We start from the raw sequence: 21,657 nt of genomic DNA, 5'->3' as shown, positions 1-21,657 counted from the left end.
ATATGCTCTGAGATAAATGCCCATGTATTAGGTAGGGCCAGCACCTTATCTACTGTGCTTCTCACATGCACTTAAAAACTGCTGCAAAATATTTTCACAAAAGGACAATGTTTTCACCTTTGCGAGAAATATACGCTAAGTTTAATGCTCTTTATTAGCTCCCATTTTCACAGAAAGTCATCATTTTTATAGATTCATTCTCCCCATGGCAAGCAGAGAATAGTATTGTTTTGCATCGAAGAAAATTTAAGCAGAGTCAGATGGCTTTTTTTTTTTTTTTTTGCTAACATGGTAACTGAGTATTTTAACTCAGCAGTACTGGATTAGTTAACAGCACAAAACATTTGTCAAGCTAGTTTGCAGATCCGGATTTTGTCTTTTAGCCTATAATCATGGATATACTATTTTGTGTACTACATAATAAATCATGTAATTCAGGGGTCCCCAACCCCTGGTCCACTAGTCGGCTACGGTCGTCTAACAGGTGGGCCGCAGTTCAGGCCGGTGCACCCTCCAGTGGGGTCGGGAGAAGGACCCGGCATGGGGGGACGCACTGGCCAGAGACGCAGATATGTCCCCCTTATAGATCGCAGTCTTAGGGTGGTGGGCGGCATCATTACATCACTATGGGGGAAGTTTCTTCCCCTTTGAAAGACACACAGCTCCCCGCACATGCACAGTCCAGAGTCTGTGAGATTCCTGGTCTGTGAGCTCCAAATAGTTGGGGACCACTGATGTAATAACTCATACATAGAGCTGAATGCTAGCGATACCTTTTGTGCTGACATTACTCTCTATGGTTTCACTATTCTCTCTTTATGATTATCTCCCTGTGCATTAGAAACTGCAGCAATTCAGCTAGAGGCTGCCTCATTTCCTGACTGTAGAATGGGTGCCATCATCCAACCCCTTTACTCTTAATTTTACTGTATCTAATCTATCCACTTCTATTCACTGGATTTCAATCCTTTCAATCATGGATGCTCAGCATGCAAACAAGTGCAGATTATGTAGAAACACCCATTACCCCAACTGACATTCACCTATTAAGGAGACAGAATAGGGGAACTAGGTGCTGGACCGAGTGGACCTGATTTATTAAACTTCTCCCAGGCTGGAGAGGATACACTTTCATCAGTGAAGCTGGGTGATCCAGCAAGCCTGGAATGGATTTTTTCAAAGTCATTTCCTATTTGCTAGCAAATGTATTGAATCTTGGACCAGATCCATTCCAGGTTTGCTGGATCACCCAGCTTCACTGATGAAAGTGTATCCTCCCCAGCCTTGGTGAGCTTTAATAAATCAGGCCCAGTGGCATAGGGGTAGAATGAACTACCTCGGTAATAAATGTACAAGTACATTAGGTAGGCTAGTCAAGGCATAAATCATCTGGATAAATCATCTTAAGCAATCATGAATGCATTCTGTTCTATTTTAGTAAGGTGGGATGGCTCAACATATACTGTATACTGCTGTATTGGGACGTTCCTCAAAGGTTGGTAATTGGGCCTATTCATTGGGCCTGGAATGAAAGCATCTAGTGTTCTGTCATCCACTGTTGAACTCCCTCAGGAAAACACTTTATTTTGATAGCAATACCTTCTTTGATGTTTACACTTTCAGAACTCTATTAATCACCACAAGTAAGCCCTAACCTTCCTTTTGATGTTAGTATACTTATTATTGCCCGCTATCATCATCATTCACTAGCCCCATTGGACTTTATTCCCCACATGTGTTGGTACTCTACACCTCGTACCATCTTGTTTACCTTTCACTATGTAAACACCTGCCAAGGGCTAAGAACCTTCCCTTGGACACCTTGTTTCTTCTGGCCAGTGTGCCTTCTTGACCTCCTGAAATGGCCTAGTGGTCCAAAAAGTTTGCCGACCCCTGTTCTATAAGATTCAATACAAATTCAATCTGATAATAAAACATGATGAATTACAATTACATATTTATGTGAACAATAATAGGGAAATACATTCAGCTAGTTTGTAACATTCCTCAGTCTTCCATAATTTGATCCTTGATGTGTTTTTTAGATCACAGAACACTTCCATAGAAAGTATTGAACATTTGCAGTACTTTTTCCTCTGATTATCCTAATTACTTCTTATTTCTGATTATCAATGCTTCTTGATAACAATTTTATTCATCTGCAGAATTTCATCTGCAACTCTCCCCTCTAATGCTTGACAATCAGCCTCTTCAGTGAGAACTTTTACCATTTGTTCAGGGAAATTTGATGGTGGTCTCTCCTGGCTAATTAATAATCAGGAGGATCAAAATGTTTGCCTCCATTCGGATAAATGTAACTGAGCTAGACAGCTTTTCCTTTTCTAAAATATTTCTTTTGATGAATCTGGTTTGCTTGTGCAGGATTTGTCCACGGTGCCTCTTGCTAATATCTTCTATAAAATGTCAGTCTGCATTCGGCCCTCCTGAGATCTCCCTTGGGTGGGGTTAACCTGACTGTAAAACATATATAAAAGTTAATTTTTACAACATTCAGGGCAACTTTATACCACTGTGCCACAAGATTGCACATGTACATGTTCTTCAGCACAATTGTTAGTCCATTGTGGTCCAATTGGTAGTCCATTGAGTGAAGCCAACTTTACTTTACTTGAAATGTATACCGCAGTGCAACATATGACAGATTAATGCCATTAATTGTGGATATTTTATTATTTATAGTGAATATTTAAATTATAATAAATATTTTACTGTTGACTTTTTTTTTAGGCATCTAGGTGTTCTTAAGTGTCATAGATTGTAAGCTCTTCAGGGAAGGGTCCTCTCCTCCTCTTGTGTCACTGTCTGTAACTGTCTGTTATTTGCTACCCCTATTTAATGTACAGCGCTGCATAATATGTTGGCGCTATATAAATCCTGTTTTTTATTAATATTATTATTAATAATAATAAATAGTGTGTCATTTCTATACTGATGTGTGTCAGTGGACATTGCTCGTTTATCAATATGGTGCTAGTTCAGAAAAAATAATATAGCATTAAATGAACCAGACCACTTTAGGACCACCATGAAAACTGTCAGAGTTGGGAAATCTAGAGCAGAAATCTTGCCAGTGGACTCATGCAATGATGGAGCTGATGGGTGATTTAAACAAGAAGTTTACAGCTGGCAGTATATTGGGGCATAATATAATATTGCCCAGCAATCATCCTAATAATTATCTCATATGAACATTGGGAAGGATGGTATTCTGGGAAAGGTAAAAATTGGTAATGCCCAGTAATTACAGATAAATGATGGATATAGCATTGTACAATTCAGAAAATGAAAGCTGCTGTCTTACAGAATGTTGTGGCTTCCTGTGCCCCAGTTTTCATAATTGCCAGTTTATATTTATGTTTCCACAAATAATGGCAGGGTGTGGTGATCTACTTCTTGGATGATCTAAAGATATGTAGCCGCCTGACTGCTCTGTTACCACTGTTCAAAATTGCTGCAATCCAATTTGGGCTACTGTGCCAAGGTTCATGACCCAATTTGGATAGCAGATTTTGTATAAGTTGTGCACCTTAGACCAGCTGAAAGACTACTCATTAGTACTGCTGTACTTTTGGAAAGAGCATACACCCTGCCTAACAAGAGTCTAAGACAAAGATAAGGTGGGTTTTTTTAAAAAAAAAAAACATCATTATTGATTTTTCTATAGTATTTTTGGCTTTAAAATGGCATTCTTTGTAACATTTTCTGGAATCTTTTTACCCTGACTGGTAGACTACCAGTGTCACCCCCACCCGGGGCATGCACTGCTGCATGTCTCTGATAACAGGACAGAAACACTTGGCTAGTAGGAGACACTAGCAGCCCATGCGGGGAAAAACACATGTAAACTTTTTCTGCAGAATATAATTGATTTCACAATGCTGGCCCCCCTGTCTCAGTAGGAGTGCTTTAGGACAGAGTATTACAGTAAGATCTACAAAGATATAGTCACAAATCTGTAACAATTTTTTTTATATACATCTATTTTACCTTAATCATATTTAATCTTCTTCAACTTTTGGTAATATAGAGTGTGTATTTTCTTTGCATAAAAAGGCTTTATAAACATTTATCTTCTAAATTGATATAAATTTAGATCTGGACAATCTAGATGCTATAACCTTTATATTCATATTGTATGCACAATATACGTTTATAGAGAAATTTAGATTTCTTGAACTGCAGTTTGAACATTAAATATGTTCAATGCCAAAATACACATAATGACTGCCAACATTAGACACTCAGTTCTCCCACCTAGTGCTAAGCTTTCATGGTTCACGTTACCCAGCCCATGTGCACAGTTTATTAGAAGGGCTGAGAACAAGTAATAGTGTTTATGTTTGTGGTCAGGAGAGAAATCAAGGTATTGATATAAGCTGTAGCAATAATAGAATAATATATACATTCAGCTGACATCTTGTTTCCACAAATAACATATGCCAAATTTTGGAGACCTTCAGAAATAAAGACTTAACTTTGAAATTCATTATTCTTCCTGCCTAGGTTATGTTTTAGTAGATTGATCATTTACTGGCAATGTTAACCAATATTGCAAAGATGTTTGTAAGGTAAGTGGAGCAATAGTTCAATAGTTAGGGTGGTATAGTCACTGCTACCTGCTGTTCATCCATTTAGGCAGTAGATTACTGTCCTGCCTAGGGTGGCTGTGCATAGGATACGGCTATGGCTAGAAGGTGGATTATAAAGTCAGGGATTGAAAGGGCATCAATAGTAAAAAGTAAAGTGCCAACTTGGGAACCAGGTAAGTTGCCCCTGATAAAAGAGCCTGACCAATAAGGATTTGTGTGGATCCATACTGACACATAAGTGTTGTCGGCCGTGACTCTGCAGATGGAAAGGAGGCCTTAGGGAATACTGATGAAATAAATCATGTAGATTTTCCAGAGAATACAGCAGTTTAGAAGGATAGTGGAAAAGTTGCAAAATCCACAAAGTACTGGAGGAAATCTTTGTAGAGGCAACTCAGGAATCAAAGAAGTGGGGATCTACTGATTATATGTCACGCTATAAAAGGTTGTATGGTTACTGCATATCTCAGCTGATAATATACTGTATATTTGTTCCTGTTTAAAGATAAAAATATCTAGAATTTTTTAGACACAGTCTGATGATTAGTTGGTAAATCACCTAGTTTGGTGAATGATCTGCCGCTAATGTCAGGAAGGCAGTTGTGTGAATAGTAAAGACCAATCCTAGGTGAACAATGTTTATCTGCTTACCCAATGACTGATTTTGGGGCTCAGTTAGGTGGGTTAGGGGAAAAGATAAATATTTGGTGATTCGGGGAATGGGGGAAACAAGTGATGAGCCTTTGAACATAAAGAGCCAATGGGGCCCATACTGTCCAGGGCTTGAGGCCTATCTGACTTTGAGTCCTACATCTGTCTGGAGGCATAGAGATAAGCGAAGTAGACTAATTATGTAGAGTCTTTGGAATGTGTTTCAACTGATCTCTTCTACTCTATGTTTTAGGGACTTTTCTGGACCTTTTCTTTATCTGCTACTATTATGTTACATATTTACATAGTAACTTGGCTTTCTGCCATCTCCTTCTACCCCCACAAAAACAAAAAACAAAAACCAAGGGACTTTCTGACAAAGGACAGCAGGGCAGTTGTAGATTCTTTTTCAGTGAGACTGTATTGGGCTCTATCCTCATCACCATCTTGGGTCAGCCATGTAACTCTATATTTAAAGGAGCTGTTGGATCCCTTCTCAGTTTCCTTGCTGCTGAATAAACTTTTGGGCTATTCTCTTGCTCCCAAATTAATGTGTTTTAAACACTCACCAAATATTATTGGTTTTAAACTGCATTTTAGAAACTTATTTTAGATAAAGTGTCAGGGATGTTCTTAATGTTTGGGTTATTAGGGATGTTTTGTTGTAGTTTGGTTTGTGTTTGGTTTTACTGTTGACTGTGGGGATGTTGTACATTGGTTAGCTTTTTGGCGCTTGGTTGTTTAGGTTAGCTTTTCTCTTTTCTTCTATGTCCCCCCCTCTTCAGCACTCGAAACTGTACACACGCCAGATTCACATCTGATATCAGCCCTTAGTTGATTATCAGACGAGAACCATTGCATGTATGTACGTAGCCTAAACTGTTGGCCAATTGCCTTTCCAAAATATAGCACTCTTGGTGGATCTACTTGCAACAATTTGAGAAGGCCTTTGCATATTAATGGAGGATCTAGGGAGATTTTATCACTTGATACTGAATTCAATAGGCATCTGTTTTTGTATGTTGGATACAAATAATGGTGGTGTTTGAATGAATGGGATTTAACCCTGCCTCCTGTAATGGATTGGTTTACTTTACACCAAGCCAACAACAGCCATTAGGGTAGGAGGATTCCCATTGACAGAGGAACTAGAAAAGGTTGTGCTCTTTCTCTGGCTATATTTGCCTTGATGGTGGAATCAATAGCCACAGCAATCCAAAAAGTCCAGATGTGGTCTGCCTCAGAAAAATCCTTATACTCCCTTTTAGGGATACTTTACAATTTTGTTAGTATTCTGATCCAGCCATATGGACTGCAAAAGAGGTAAGACTTTGACATTGTGCCAAATAGCAGACTGGCTACCTTTGATGAGACACCTGATTTCTTTGACATTTTTTGGTTATGTCCAGTGATTGTGTCTTTCTGTTAAGTTGTTAGTCTTTAGCTCACCTCCATTTATTCTCGTCCTACTATATCTACCAGTTTGCTCTGTGGTTATTAGTAGTCCTCTAAGCCTCCTTCTTTTATTATGTCAGGAAGCTTGAAAAAGGATGATCCAAAATCATTTTGCAAACATCACAACAAACAAATTGACCAGAATTTCAAGGAAAGATTTAATTGAAGATGCATTGACAGTAAACATATCAAAATGTTTTTGTTTTTTTTCCTGCAAACAATGTTCTTTCTCCTTCACCTGCCTAACCTTATCTGTGTATCTGCAGTGTAATGCATCCCAGTGGCCTTCTCATGCTAGGGGCAGATTTTTGTGAGCTAAAGCAAATGTTTCTAAAGAACATGCCTTATTTGGTTTATTAGGTCTCTGATAATACCTGTAATGACAATATTAGGTACATGAATTCCTGAATTGGAGGTTGTGTGCCTCTTAGTTAGGCTTTCATTTTTGTTGGTTGCTTACTTTAAAACTACGGGTCTACTTAAGCCTACCCACATTCTTTTAAAGTGATGTTTGTGTCAATCTTGCTGCAATGGGATGACGTAACTTCTACTAATGTGTAACAAGACCACAATGAGTTGCAAAATGCAACTTAGTGTGCACGAGAATTAAGATAAAGGGGGAAACAAACCAGTACTAACATTTTGACTTCACACCCACTTCCTTCATAAAAAGCCTGCCTGTCAGCACTGATCTCTATTGAGTCACCATGTAGCTCACCACTTCCTTCTCTCTCCAGTGGTGGCTACAGTGTCTGTTAGGCTTCCTCAATGCCACTAGTAGGTTATACATTTAACATGAGATATCTGATTGCTCTTACCACAATAACACACCTCAGATTTTAACAACAAACTTCTGTCGCTGGTGCTGCTGTCTTCATCCTTCTTCTCTTCCTTATTGCCATCCTTAGCCATCTTGATGTTGATTATTCCTTTGCAGGTACTTGAGACTTGATTCAGTCCTGGCAACCGCAGGGAAAGCTGGAATGTGCCAGGTATCTTGTCTGATTTTGCCAGCTGCCCCTTTCTGCAATAAAGCTTTGCATGGTCACAGATTTCTCAAAGTGGAACTTTAAAAACTTTTAAAGTTTGGATTTAAATTGATATTTATTCATGTATAATGCCATAAACACAATAAAATAAATTGCACATGGATGTAATAGATAAATGTAAAATAAAATGGATAAAAATAAACATCATCTATGAAAGAAACATCATTAAAATTAGGTTGTTCGGGACCACTATTTAAACTTTAACCTCATCTGGAAAATAATAGATGAACATTTACATCCGATTGACTGCTTTAGGGCAGTGCATGCTGTTCATGTAAAAGTTCCTGTATATAGTAAATTAATATAGGTAAGTTCTGGTAATAATATTCCTGTGCTGGCTTTGACAGGCCCTGGATCATTTAAATGTCACATGGTTTACACAGTTTCTAACTCTCACACATGAGTCAGTGAGCTTTTGATCAGAGAGCATATAATCTGCATGTTCCCATCCAATTTCTTCTCTGTTCCATGAACATTGATTGATTTCTAGTGCCAGCAGTACAGTGTGTCTCTCAGTACTTTCTTGGAAAAAAACAAGCTAACGCATTTCATCATCTACAAGAGAACTGCATATCTAGACACAATAATAAAGTACACTTCCTCCTCCTCTAAATGACATGACAATTACCGAGAAAGTCTACTGCTTAGTATGTCCTTTGCAAAAATAGCCTGCTGTTCATTTTCCGGGAAAAGCATGACCTAGAGCTTTGTGTATTATTGCTGTTTCATTGTTTGCATTAAGAAACAGGAAGAAGTGGGTAGTCACGCAAAGCCATAGGAGAGGGTGTGAATGTAGGAGGAATACATGTGCGTGGATAGTGAGAACACAACCCACCGCCTGTTCTGGTACCAAAGGGTAGGGCGATCAGGGAAAGGACTCAATGTACTTTAGTATGTACTTTAATGGTGGGCGTGCTGTATAATGGAAAGGCTTCAGGAAATGTTGTCTGCCTCCTCTGCATGTTTATCCTCCTGTTGATTCTAAGTCCCCTCGCCCTCCCTCTTCTTCTTTTTCCCTGTACTAATAACAGCTGCAACGTGCTAAGAAAAAACATTAGTCACAAGACTTCTCAGAATGAATACACTGCTTATCACTTCTCATGTACTGAAAGGGGTGTGAGAGCAGCAGGTGTATGTTAGCAAGAAGGGATAAATGTACATTTCTGTGCTGTTACTTATATCTGCAAGGCTTTCCCCTTCTTTACTACTCAGCTGCAGCTACAAAGAGGCCCTGTCATCAGCTTTACATGAAATGATATTATACCAAACAGAAAATCTGTTCAGCTAAAATTTAGAGATAACTTGCAAGTTTAATAAAGTTGCTTAATGTTACAATCAAGCATTACAACATTTAGGGCCCGATGAGACCTATGAATTAGGAATTACTTTGCTGTGTGACATTGTGATCATGATGTGTTGCAGTGCAGTGGGAAAAAAAATGAAACAAAAGAAATGCTTCACTTTTCTTGTTAAAGCATACCTAAACTCAACATTTTTTACTTTACAAGGGTGGACAACCTTTAAATATACAGTAAAAATGATGGTGTTTTTTTTTTTAAGTGCACCATCCCTTTAGGTCTTGATTGCTGCCGGGATCAAGACTGAATGGGAGAGCAGAGCCTCCTGGGATACCTACCTCACGCATCCCGGGAGGCTTTGGCTGCTCCTTCTGCACATGCCCGAGATCTTTAGGGAAAAGACATGCCAATCTCATGCATGCGCAGTGAAATCAACTCTTTTATTTCCCCTTCACAGTGGCTACGTCACCCGATCTCGCACCTTGAACGAAGAAGAAGACAGAAGTGAAAATCGAAGATGGCGGTGCCCGGCGCTTCCTCTGCGCTGGAACAAAAAGGAATTCCAGGACAAAACGGGATCAGATCATGGAAAGGCCCAGCATCATTGAGAAACTTGCAGGATTAAAGTGCTTGTTGTGCATTGTGGTACTGACTTATTAAAGCTTTTCAAGGCTGGAGAGGATACACTTTCATCAGAGAAGCTGGTTGATCCAGCAAACCTGGAATGGATTTCTTGCTAGCAAATGTTTTGAACCCTGGACCAGATTCATTCCAGGTTTGCTGGATCACCCAGATTCACTGGTGAAAGTGTATCCTCTGCAGCCTTGGAGAGCTTTAATAAATCAGGCCCACTGTGTTTAACTAAAAGATAATGCAAACCTTTCAATCTGTTGATGTGCATTGGCATGTTACCAAAATGGATCACAAAGGTTTGACTTCACCTTAGGGGTTACCAATCTTGTGAACCAACAAAATAAGTCTATATTTCTAAATAGCTAATTTAGGTGAACTTGTCACTGGGCCCTAATGCTTTTTTTGTCTTATTTTATTGTTTATAACATATACCAGTGTTTCTCAACCTGGGCTTCTCCAGACGTTGTCAGGGGTTCCTTGAGCAATGAGCAGTTTGTGCCTCTCAGGTCAGTTGCTTCTGACACCAATATCATTTTGGCTATCTGTAATGGTGACAATTTTCCCACTGGCCAGCAATGTAAGAGGTATTCTTCCTAATGATCACCACACTGTACTGTGAGCTGTGGATATAGTAATTATAAAAGGGGTCCCCTGAAGACCTGAAAGTTATTCCAAAGATTCCCCCATGTTAAAAAGGTTAAGAAACAGTGGTATATACTGTACCCACTGCATTTATTAGGGCACAAGGAAGTGTACAAAGTACTTTAACTGGAAGCAACCAGCAGTAAATCACAACAATCATAATGTTTTCTCAGTATTCCAACATACTTAAAATCTAGCTCCAGGCACCAGAAAAAAAATTATCCCTGCAGTGACTATCCAACCAACTTCCCCAACCCTACACACACAAAACACTTAAAGGTTAAATGCCCAGTTTGGTTGGGGGAATAGGAATATGGTAAAATATTTATTCATCACTGTTGCAGACTTCCTTCACCCTGTTTGGTAGCCTGAAGCTGTTCTTAGCTACTTGACAGGTTGCAGCTCCCTGACTCCATAATGTACATTACAGAACTAGAGGTCCTTCATTGTTCTTGGATACCTTGAGGAATATGGAGTGTATTTTGCTTATTCCTACTCCCTACCACTTGTTTTGTCTAATTTTTGTCTAACATTGTGTGTGTGCATGCGGGAGTGTTATGGTGTCACTACAAAAGTAAATTTTACATTACAAAATGAATTGAGGAACTCAGATATGAAATGAATTTATTCTGCCTTGAGGAGAGACGTTTAAGGGGGGATATGATCACCCTGTATAAATATATAAATGGTTCATATAGAGAACTCTCTTCCCAAATATTCACTTTAAGATAATTTTAAAGAATAAGAGGGCACTCTTTGCATCTGGAGGAAAAGAAATTTATTCTCCGGATAAGGAAGGGATTCTTCATTGTAAGGTCTGTGACAATGTGGAATCGGCTCCCTTGAGAAGTACTTTTAGCAACTACTATAGATTGCTTTAAGGAAAGCTGGCTGCTTTTCTAGAAGCCCAGAATATAACTGGGTATTAAGGATTTAAAGTACAGATAACAGAGACTGTTGATCCAGGGAACATCCGATTGCCTTAGGGAATCAGTAAGGATTTTTCCCCTGTTGGAGCTAATTGTACCAGGGGTTTTTTATGCCTTCCTCTGGATCAACTATGTCCATAGGGTTTTATATCTGGGATATGTTTATTTCCCTAGTGGTTGAACCTGATGGACTTATGTCTTTTTTCAACCTAATCTACTATATGTAACTATATATTACATTGTAATGTAAGGTCTGTTTTAAGAACTAATTTACATAGAGGCAATATCCAAGAGCTTGTTCTTTTTTTCCCTTATCCCATATGGCGCATGTGGCTTTGCATCAATTGCGCTATATTTGCTATGGCGTATGCGATTCCACAAATGGATACAGAAGTTACGTTTACTTCCGTTGCCCATGAGGAAATGTCCACATGGAACGCCCATTATGAGTTACATATAAAGATGAACAGAGAAGCACATTAATTGTGGCAGTTGGAAATTCGGACATCTTGGTGTGTGGGCGCTGGTCATTCTTTTGTATTTTGGAATAGAAAGTGTTTTTTTGCTACAACTATAGTGGAAAAGCCTGTGCGCATATGGTTATATTGCATATAACTACTAGTTTTGGAGACACATCTGTTGTTAATATATTTTAATAAATGTAGGCTCTGTACAAAGAAGGCGAGAATGGATGTGCATGATAATCTATACCGAAATAAGGTACACCATTAGCGTTTTTATATAGCTCTGGTTATGCGCATAAATTAATCCCAAATATATATATGTTGCTTGAAACACTAAAGTTTTAATCCAAATCGGGACGTGGCACGTGTTGATGAAGCAAATGTAGGGAAATTTTATAAATTAAATAATAAACAACACATATTTGATAAACCGGTGTAGTTACCAAAACCTGATTAGGTGCCTCAGATTACATAATCAAGATGTTCCTAACATTTATACTAGCATGTTTGTGTTGTGCTATTTGTATTTGAATCTGAAATGGTAAAAGTGAAGGGCCCACCTTCTTATACTATGAGCATGATTTATTAAAGCTCTCCAAGACTGGAGAGAATACACTTTCATCAGTAAAGCTGATTGATCCAGCAAACCTGGAATGGATTTCTTAACAGTCATTTGCTATTTGTTAGCAAATGTTTTCAATCATGAAGCAGATTCATTCCAGATTTGCGTGTCACCCAGCTTCACTAATGAAAGTGAAAAGAAAAAAAAAAAGAAAAACTTGATTTGTAAAAAATCACACAAGTCCCAGCCAGACACTGTTTCTAGTGGAGTCCTCTTTCTGTTTTTTTGCCTGGCATTATGTAAAAAGATTTAAGATGTGGTGTAATTGCTTGGTCTTTTTCTCAGTTGATGTAAAATGGTTGGCATGCATGGAAAATTGCTTCACACTTAAATCACTGTCAAATGTTGTTCTTGAAATATAGAAATATGCTATTGATGCAGCTTGCTTTTATTCCACATGTAAGTTGCCTTGTTCATATCATTATTAGGAGCAGTAGTCACAAACTATTTTCAGCTTTAATACACGTCTGCATGTTTTCCGTGTAAGAGTAATAATGATTGTCAGAGGGCAAAGTTCAGGCTACTGTTCTAAGATTACTTTCTGAGAACTGTGCGTCTGTTGGCCGGTATTTTGCCAATTTCACTTAATTCTTGGAATTATAGTTATGTGATTGTGTAAGTACAGAGAAAAGTTTTCTATGTACACTTTGTTGCTAATAGGGACATTTATTTCCATTGCATGTGTATGCTCAAGTAAGATATGGATATGGTTTGTTGTGTACTATGTTACCATGCAATGGTAAAAAAAAATATATATTTTTTAATAAATGCGAAAAAGAAATTATACCTTCTTTCAATTCTAAGGTTTTATGTACCAGGTCATAATTAATAAAATAAAACTTGTCTGTTTCTTAAAATAGTTTAAATCTAACCTCAGGTGTAAAACAACACACAACATTTTTATAGTGTCAATTTATTATATATATTTTTTGCGCGAGTAGGGGGTACGGCAGGCGGAACATTTTGTACATCAAGGCAACTGGGTGATGGGTGAGATGTTGACGGCTGAAGCCGGAAATTATAAACTAGATTTATAGAGAGCCCTGCAACTTTTGCACTTTCCTAAGTCCCTCCCCTCTGAGTACAAGTGTAGTCGCACAAAAACGCTGTTTGAAAAGCTATGTAATGGGAATGGCTCAACCAGGCACTCTCTCTCGATACTGTATGCTGAACTGAATGCTGCCCCTGATAATTTCTCACCTGCATACCTTAAGGCATGGGAAGCAGAACTAGGGTACACAATAGAGACTGAACAGAAGGCAAAGATATTTACTATGGTACATGAGTCTTCCGTCAGTAAAAGGTACCAGGAGCTGAGCTTTAAAATCTTGTCCAGGTGGTTCAGGACTCCGTAGAAATTGCACAGTTTCTTTCCTGAGGTCACTGACAGGTGCTGGCTTTGTGAGCGGGGAAAGGGCACTATGCTCCACATTTTTTGGTGGTTTCCTCTCTTGGGCCCTTTCTGGGAGCAAGTGAGATCCCTTATGCAGAGAGTCACTACTCAGTATACCTGACGACCCGGGTTTTTTTCCTGCTATACTACAATATCGGAAAAGGCATATAACAGGTCTATTATTCGACATCTTATTGTAGCTGGTAACTCAGTGGTTTGGAAGTCAAAGGTCATCCCAACGGTGGGTTTGTGGCTCCACAGGGTGAACAACCTTATGGTAATGGAGGACCCAACAACCAGCATGAGGGGTACCCAAGATAAATTTAATCTTAAATGGGGTAGCTAGTCCTACTATAGGGAAACACTAGAGTTTAGGCGCCACCTGGACCTGACCCTCTTAGTCTAACATTATGTTTAATACATGATTATGTTTTGATCTGTTTGTTTATTCTAGACAATAATCTTTGGGCTTACAGTTCATTATGACTTGACCCGATACTGTTGGTCAAATGATGAATGTTATTTTTCCTTTCCGTTCTCTCCTTTTTTAGCAACAGACTTTGTTTAAATCAGGGGTGTCAAACTCTGGTCTGCGGGCCAAATCTGGCACGGCACGTCCTTTTTTTTGGCCCCCAAAAGAATTCCTAATATGAATTGCAGCTGGCCCATCGCTACTGCAATCCGTAGTAACGGCAGGCCAGCTGCAATTCATATTAAGCTGCTGTTCTATAGACGCGAGTACAATGCCGCTACTAAAATTCCCAGCATCACCCGCGTCTTTAGACCAGCGGCCTCCCTGCCTATGCATTGCCCCGCATTTAATAGACGCAAGTGATGCCGGGAATAGTAGTAGCGGCATCACTCGTATCTATTGAACAGCAGCCTATGCTTAGACCCCGCGGAGTTTACACTGACAGGTAAGCTCAATAATCAGGAATTATCAGGTTTATTATTATCAGGAATTATCATAGAGCTATTGCTATATGAATTGTTTTACTGTGCCAGAGAATGCAATGTGAAACCAAATAAATGCAGCAATTCTTTTGGTTTCATATTGCATTCTCTGGCAAAGTAAAACAATTATTCTCAAGAAGAAGAAACAAGAACACATGTAAAAAGCATACAATAATATGCAGTGGATTGCTCTAAATACTTCAAGGTCAATCAACTGCATATTACTGCATGCTCTTCTCATGTGTTCTTGTTTCTTCTTATTGAGATTAATTGTTAATTTTATTAAATTTCAAGGTTGGCCCGCGACTTTGTCTAAGTTTTTAATTTCGGCCCTCTGTGTATTTGAGTTTGACACTCCTGGTCTAAAAATTTGTGTGATGTGCATTGCACCAGTCTTGTATACCCTGACTCATGACTCAATAGCTTGTCGAACCACCTTTAGCAGAAAGAACTTTAGAATTTCTGGATGACCTTTTTTATACAACATTGCTTCAGCTCATTGAGATTTTCAGGCAATCCTTTAGGCACACTTGCCTAAGTTCCTGCTACAGCATTTGATTGGGTTGAGATCTGGACTTTTACAAGGACAGTGCAACACCTTGATTCTTTTTTCAATCAATCTGTCTAATTTTTCTGATGTGCTTGGAATTATTGACCTGTTGTGTGCACCATTTTTGGCCAAGCTTTAGTTGTTGCACAGATGACCTCACATTACATTTAACTATCATTTATCCTTACATTACAATTAACTATCAATCTAACTATCATTATATTTATTTCCCTTCCTATTGTGTGTTACTTCTCCCACCCCCTAGTTTGTAAGCTTTTCGGGGCAGGGTCCTCTCCTCCCCCTGTGTGTCTGTCTGTCTGTATCTGTCTGTCATTTGCAACCCCTACTTAAAGTACAGCGCTGCATAATATGTTGGCGCTATATAAATCCTATTTATTAATAATAATAATAATAATAATAAAAATAATAATAATATACCTATAGAATACTTTGGTATATAGAGGAGTTCATGGTGGACGCAAAGATTTCAAGGTTCCCTGTGGCTGCAGAATAATTCCAAACCATCACCCTTTCACTGCCGTGCTTGACAGTTGGTAAACGGTATTTGTGCTGATATGCTGTCTTGTGGTTTATTCAGATGCAGCTCTGCAAAATTAAACTGTGATGAAATGTTCTTTTTAGAGTGAAGAGGCTTTTTCCTGGCAACCCTTCCAAAACAAGCCAAACTTGTTCAGTTTTTTTCTAATCGTACTGTCATGAACTTTAACATTTAATTCTCTAGGATCATTGGTGATGTCTTTCTTCCTTGCCAATGTGCTAACACAACTGAATGCTGCAGATCAGCAAACTGACTAAACTTCTTTTTTATAGAGATAGTCACACTTGCTGATGATCAGTTATTCATGTAAATTTCCTTACCAGCACCTGACTGCTACTTACCCTCCTAATTCCTATTAAAGCAGTAAGGGTGTACCTAATTTTTCACACACTGGTTCTTTATTTTTACCTAGTCTTTGTTAAATAAACATTGTTTTTACCTAATTTTAGGCTCTGAACCTAATTACCTAATTTCCATTCCTGTATTATGGTATAATTAATCGGATCAGGGTTAAGAAAAGAACTTACCAAAATGCCTTTGCCTTACTTACTTCTTCTTTGCTTTATTTGAACTTCAAAAGGTAATTGGCAATTTCCCATAACGTTGGAGTTATCCATTTACTTCACTGTTCTCTGCAGGACTGTAGGAGCACATATCATTGATGATACTCTATGTGTGTAAAAAAAGTACATAAAATACTAGTATATACCTTACATTGATACTAGGCTAGCAATTTTAAGTTTATAGGAAGCAGCACTTTATAACATTTTTAGATAAAAAAAACTTTTGATTGCATTACACTACACATCTTTACTTGTTCATTCATAAAATGTTATTTACACTTCCCATTGAAAGGGTCAATGTACTGAAAACAAATCAAACGTATTTCTGGGCAATAGGGAAAATGTTGTTGCCATGTTATGATAAAAAAGATACATTAAAAAGTTTCTCCTACCTGCTCCATCTGTACAAGGCCATTGCAGCACTGTAATCCTCTGTTTCCTATCATACGGACACAAGGGGCAGCTAGTATATCCCAAACTAAGATTGGATAGGACTTTCTTGTAAAAAAAGTACAAAAATATATTTAGATTTTAGCAACACAAAAGGAACACTATTAGGGGCATACAACTACCTTCACTAAGCAGTTAAACTGAGTTTTCCACAGAAATCTATGTTCCAAGAGTAGGGTGTTACCTGGGAAACCTCATAATATTTTTGAAGATCTTCTTCTAGTCTGGTTTGTAAGGTTTTCTAAGTGAGTAATTGATCACAGGTGAGTTGTCATGGCTACTGGCCTAAAATCGTACCATTCTCCAAATCAGACCAACAACGAGATGTAACCTTTTAGAATTTGTATTTTTTACATTATTAGTGCTTTTCCTCTAGGTAGAAGTTAATACCTGATAGTAATTTCTCTAAATCAGATGTTTTTATAATTGATATACAATGTTGTTATTCTGTAAATATTTGCATCTGTGACATTTGAATTCTTTGATGATCTGGTTATGTAGATTAGATTTAGGATCCTTTATCTGAATAATCCTGGTCTCCTGGAAGTATTTTAAAAACATATTTCTAATTGATACCTGGTGGATTATAAACTTGATAGTTTCAGTATAATTGAAAGGAAAAGTGTAAACATTTTTCACAAGAGGCTAATTTATGTAATACTTTATAAATTGCATATTGTGCTTTAGTTTTTTCAAGTGATGGGGTCTCTGGGAATTACCAATCCATGTCATATGCTACACATATACTAGCACCCCTGGACTGCCATGGGAGGTGCAATGACATATGACAACAACCAGTTACACCCCAGTACACAAGATATGGCGTCTGGGACCTAGAAGACAGAAGAACCACCATAGGCATACAGAAGCAGGACAGGGACACAAGGAGAGGTCAGACAGTGCAATGCCAATAATCAGAAAGTCCACAGATATAATGCAAAAATCAAGTCCAGCGAACAGATCCAGAGGTCCGACATGGGTAGTCAAGCAGCAAAGCAAAGTATCCAAAGTGTTAGGAGCAGAGTCGGGGTCACAGGCAAACATCGGTTCAGGCAGCTAAAAATTACACTAGTAGGCAGAATCAGCAATGGGTTCTCAAGCAGAACATCACAGCAGGATTAGATATGGCAAGCTAATACTACAATGGGAAACTAGTGACTGTGACCTGCAAAGCATTATATGACTAGTGGCTAATGGCTGGACAGGGCCATGGCCAGGAACTAATCCGTTCATTGGCTGCAGCACTTTTAAACCCAAGTCTTCTCCAGCTGCACCCTGCCAATGCTGACAACAGTAAGGCAACGCCTGGCCCAAAATATTTACTGGGGATGATGAACCAGACACACACTTCTGGAGGGAAACCGGGGATGCTGCAAAGCTCCCATAGGATTGCTGCATAGGATTGCTGCAGTGGGCAGGGCTACTAATAGTCCAACTGCTTTGATAGTAATAGTACCTATTTAGCCTGAGAGTAAGCACTTGTAGGAAATTGTACAGCCTCCATAGCATGCCCACTATTTAAATACCCTTTTTTATGAGCAGAAGATTCCAATTACAGTATTGGTAAATAGCACCAGCCCAATTTCAGAAGCAACAATCTTTACAAAAAAGTCTAGCATGAGCAAGGGTAACCTTTAGTAAACCTGCTCACTCTCCAATCTCAGGTCTGAGCCTGCAATAGGGGAGTGGGCGGATTGTGTCAAGAGACACAACCCAATAACTTCCCTGAGCATGCAAACCATACTGGGGCATGGTCTGTGGTTCAGGCTGGTGAGCCCCCCAGCGGGGTCCTTCTCCTGACCTCGCTCGGGTGTGCACTTGCCAAAGCCGCAGACCACTAAAATTTTCTTGGCGACCGCTGGACTAGCAGACATATCGTAGCTAGTCTGACTGGTAGGATTTGTAAACTATAACAAGCAAAAAGTTGGATGAATCTCTAATAGATATTTGCAAAGTCTAGAAATCCTGGCAGGCATGCCTTCAAACTGGGGGTGTTGAGACCGGTTTGTGTGTTTTCTTATTATTTCGAGGACTAATTTAACCCTTTGTGGGAATGACTAAAGGGTACTATGTACCGCAGTATTTTTTCCCCATGGTGCGGGCGGGTGTAACCTGGAGGCCCACTATTAAAGAAGGCTTCCAGATTCCAAATATGCTCTCCACCCACTGTTCCCCAAAAAGCATTTTCATGTGAAACATCTGTATAAACATTTTATGTACAAAACCAAATGCAAGTACACAACCATATTGACTATAGTTAAGGACAGATTACAATTGTCTGTTGTCTATATCTACAGTGTTTTTCCTATGACCTATGACAGTGGCCACACATTTTTTAGCATATTTTACCAAATGAATATTTGTTAAGTGTGTTTGAAAGAAAATTGGTGTCAGTCTTGTATACTTGTGATATAAGAGATATATAATGCAATAAGTGGCAGTCTGCTGCAACTATGAAAGTTTTCTCCTTAAGGCCAAAGATCGACCTGCCATTGCCATTATTTGCTTTCATTAATATTTTTGCCAGAAGTTCTACTGCATTATGACTCCACAGCTGTATATCCTATGAAGGACCTCCTCATAATATGAAGATCTAATGGCATTTCCAGGGATAATAAAACACTTTGGATAATATAACAAAGGTATTTCAGTTAGTAATGTGTAAAATTTTTTTGCGTTGCAAGTTTACTTTGTTCTTAAGCCATTCTTTCACTAAATACAGTAAATCACGTTATGTATATTTAGAGTGTTATAGTCCAAATGACAAAAGACTATTCACATGCTACACACTTAATTCTCTTACCTAAACTGCTCAGTTAGAATTGGCATAAAGCTTTTTCATGAATACATTTCCCATCTAATAAAATCCAGTCAAGTTTCAGCATGGCTTTTCCAGGCTCAAATGTAATAACTCAAACCAGAAACAGAAGTGAGTAAACAATCTTATAGGAAACTCTGCAGCACACATATTCACCTCATTTGACCTAGAGCTTGGTTTCAGGAGGCTTGCTCATTACCTCACATGCACGGGGAGAATAACTGCCATCACATGTGCTTGTGTTGTGATCGTTTTACCTTAGATAATGAACAGTCACAGTGTTTATTTCCTTTGTTTATACTTTATTTTAGTTGTTGAACATTTACAACACTGAAGGCTAAAGTCTGGGAAAATAAAAGTTATGTTTTTTTTCATCAAGTGGGCCTTACTGTTTATATGTTTTTTTCAGCACATTTTTAAACTTGAATGTTAGATCATTTAGGCTGACTATACAATAGTGAAAGATCTGTATTCATATAAGGCCAGATGTAAAAGATCAAGGCCTTACAAACATTGCAAATATATGGGAAAGGCCATACTTGGACACCTATGACCTAGGAATACTAAGTGAATGCCAGTTCCTACAATTGTATCAATGTTCAAACACACATCAAAACACTTGAAAGGACACACTTAACGCCTACACAAGGATTTTTAGCAACTGTTGTGAAATCAGTTTTTCCTAGCGTTTGTAAATATAAAAAAATATACGAAAATGTTTGTCTTGCACATCCAGTCCCTACAAATAATGTTTACTCTGAGTCATACCCAGTTGCTAGCTATGTTTACATACATAGTGTTTGAGAGATGTATTTCTTTTACGGTACTTTGTCATTTTTCTTAGGAAACAATTTTTATACAGTAAACATCCTTTTTTGAGGAGCCATGTTAGGATATCTTCACTAGTGTTGATGTTCGAATTTGGGTTGTCCTTTTATTCGACCTGAATATGGCTGTTTGAATTTGTATAGACCTGACCCGAAAAACAGGGGATTTGACTTGTGTTGAATGTGTTAAAAAAAAGGGGTTTAATGGTAAACTAATTTATTGAATGTGATTTGTGTAACTTTTTTTTTTTACAGGTTATTCCACAATGACAGAACGATTCCCACAGCTACACAGCCATGGGAATCCTCCTGTCATTGTGGGATCCCCGGGCACTAGAGGTAAAATGAGGACAAGTCTCCCCATTCATCACCTATAGTGCTCTGTGATTGGCTGAGGAAAGGTAAACCCTGATGACAGCTCAAGCGTCATCAGGATTTTCCTTTGCCCAGCCAATCACAGAGCACTAGAGGTGAATAAATGGGGAGACTTGTCCCCATTTAGCCTCTAGTGCCCGGGGACCCTGTCGGACTCCTGTGTTCTCGGATAGAGAATCTCCATCCAAGAACACATACTATAGTTACGCTGAGGCTGCAAGGGAAATCAGGGGAGCGGACCTGTCAGCTCTGCTCCCCCGATTGCTCTTGCAATTCTACACAGTCCCGAAAAATAACCCACATTTTCCCCCCATTGACTTTAATGGTGTTTGAATTGGACGTTCCATCACCTGAACAATATCCTCCTATTCGATCGATTGGCTGTCGAATTCAGTAGTGAGATATTCTACCAACACTAATCTTCACACAACCCTCCATTAATTGAGCACTTGGGAATGTGCTGTTATGTGTAAGTATTGGCTTGGATCATTAGTTTGATGCTAATGTGCATGAACACGTATTTTATTGCAATGGAGTGTTATTATTGGGCTCTGATACCTTTATTGATCATAGAAACAATATAAAAGACACATGTAAATCTATTAACACATAATTATTTTTTTTAATTGTTTCAGCCCATCTACATTCATGCCTAGACTGGGTAAGGAAGAAGCAGCACAAGCAGTCAATCAGTTAATAGTATCCACATGTAAAAGACATGATGATAGGAGGAAAGTGCACTGCCTACTTGCACATTATGGCAGAATCACCTCACTGCTTGCCCTTCTACAGTGTCAATCACTGTCCCTGTTGCT

The 21,657-nt window shown here is 38.6% G+C and overlaps 1 long non-coding RNA gene across 3 annotated transcripts; it reads right to left on the bottom strand.

Annotated features, from left to right (window-relative positions):
* Positions 1-1,944: 1,944 nt before the first annotated feature.
* Positions 1,945-19,770, bottom strand: LOC140325996 (uncharacterized). Of its 3 annotated transcripts, none has more exons than XR_011919765.1 (5): positions 19,626-19,770; positions 16,765-16,870; positions 16,337-16,478; positions 7,535-7,740; positions 1,945-2,475 (listed from the first exon to the last, which is right to left on the bottom strand). It is a non-coding gene; the product is annotated as an uncharacterized lncRNA (long non-coding RNA). The 3 variants fall into 3 exon arrangements; XR_011919763.1 differs by having other exon boundaries at positions 7,548-7,740; XR_011919764.1 differs by having other exon boundaries at positions 7,548-7,740; positions 16,360-16,478.
* Positions 19,771-21,657: the final 1,887 nt, after the last annotated feature.

Source organism: Pyxicephalus adspersus, chromosome 3 (genome assembly GCF_032062135.1).
Source record: "Pyxicephalus adspersus chromosome 3, UCB_Pads_2.0, whole genome shotgun sequence".
Lineage (NCBI taxonomy): Eukaryota > Metazoa > Chordata > Amphibia > Anura > Pyxicephalidae > Pyxicephalus > Pyxicephalus adspersus.
The sequence above is the reverse complement of the archived record's forward strand: the minus strand, read 5'-3'. Positions and strand labels throughout refer to the sequence as shown.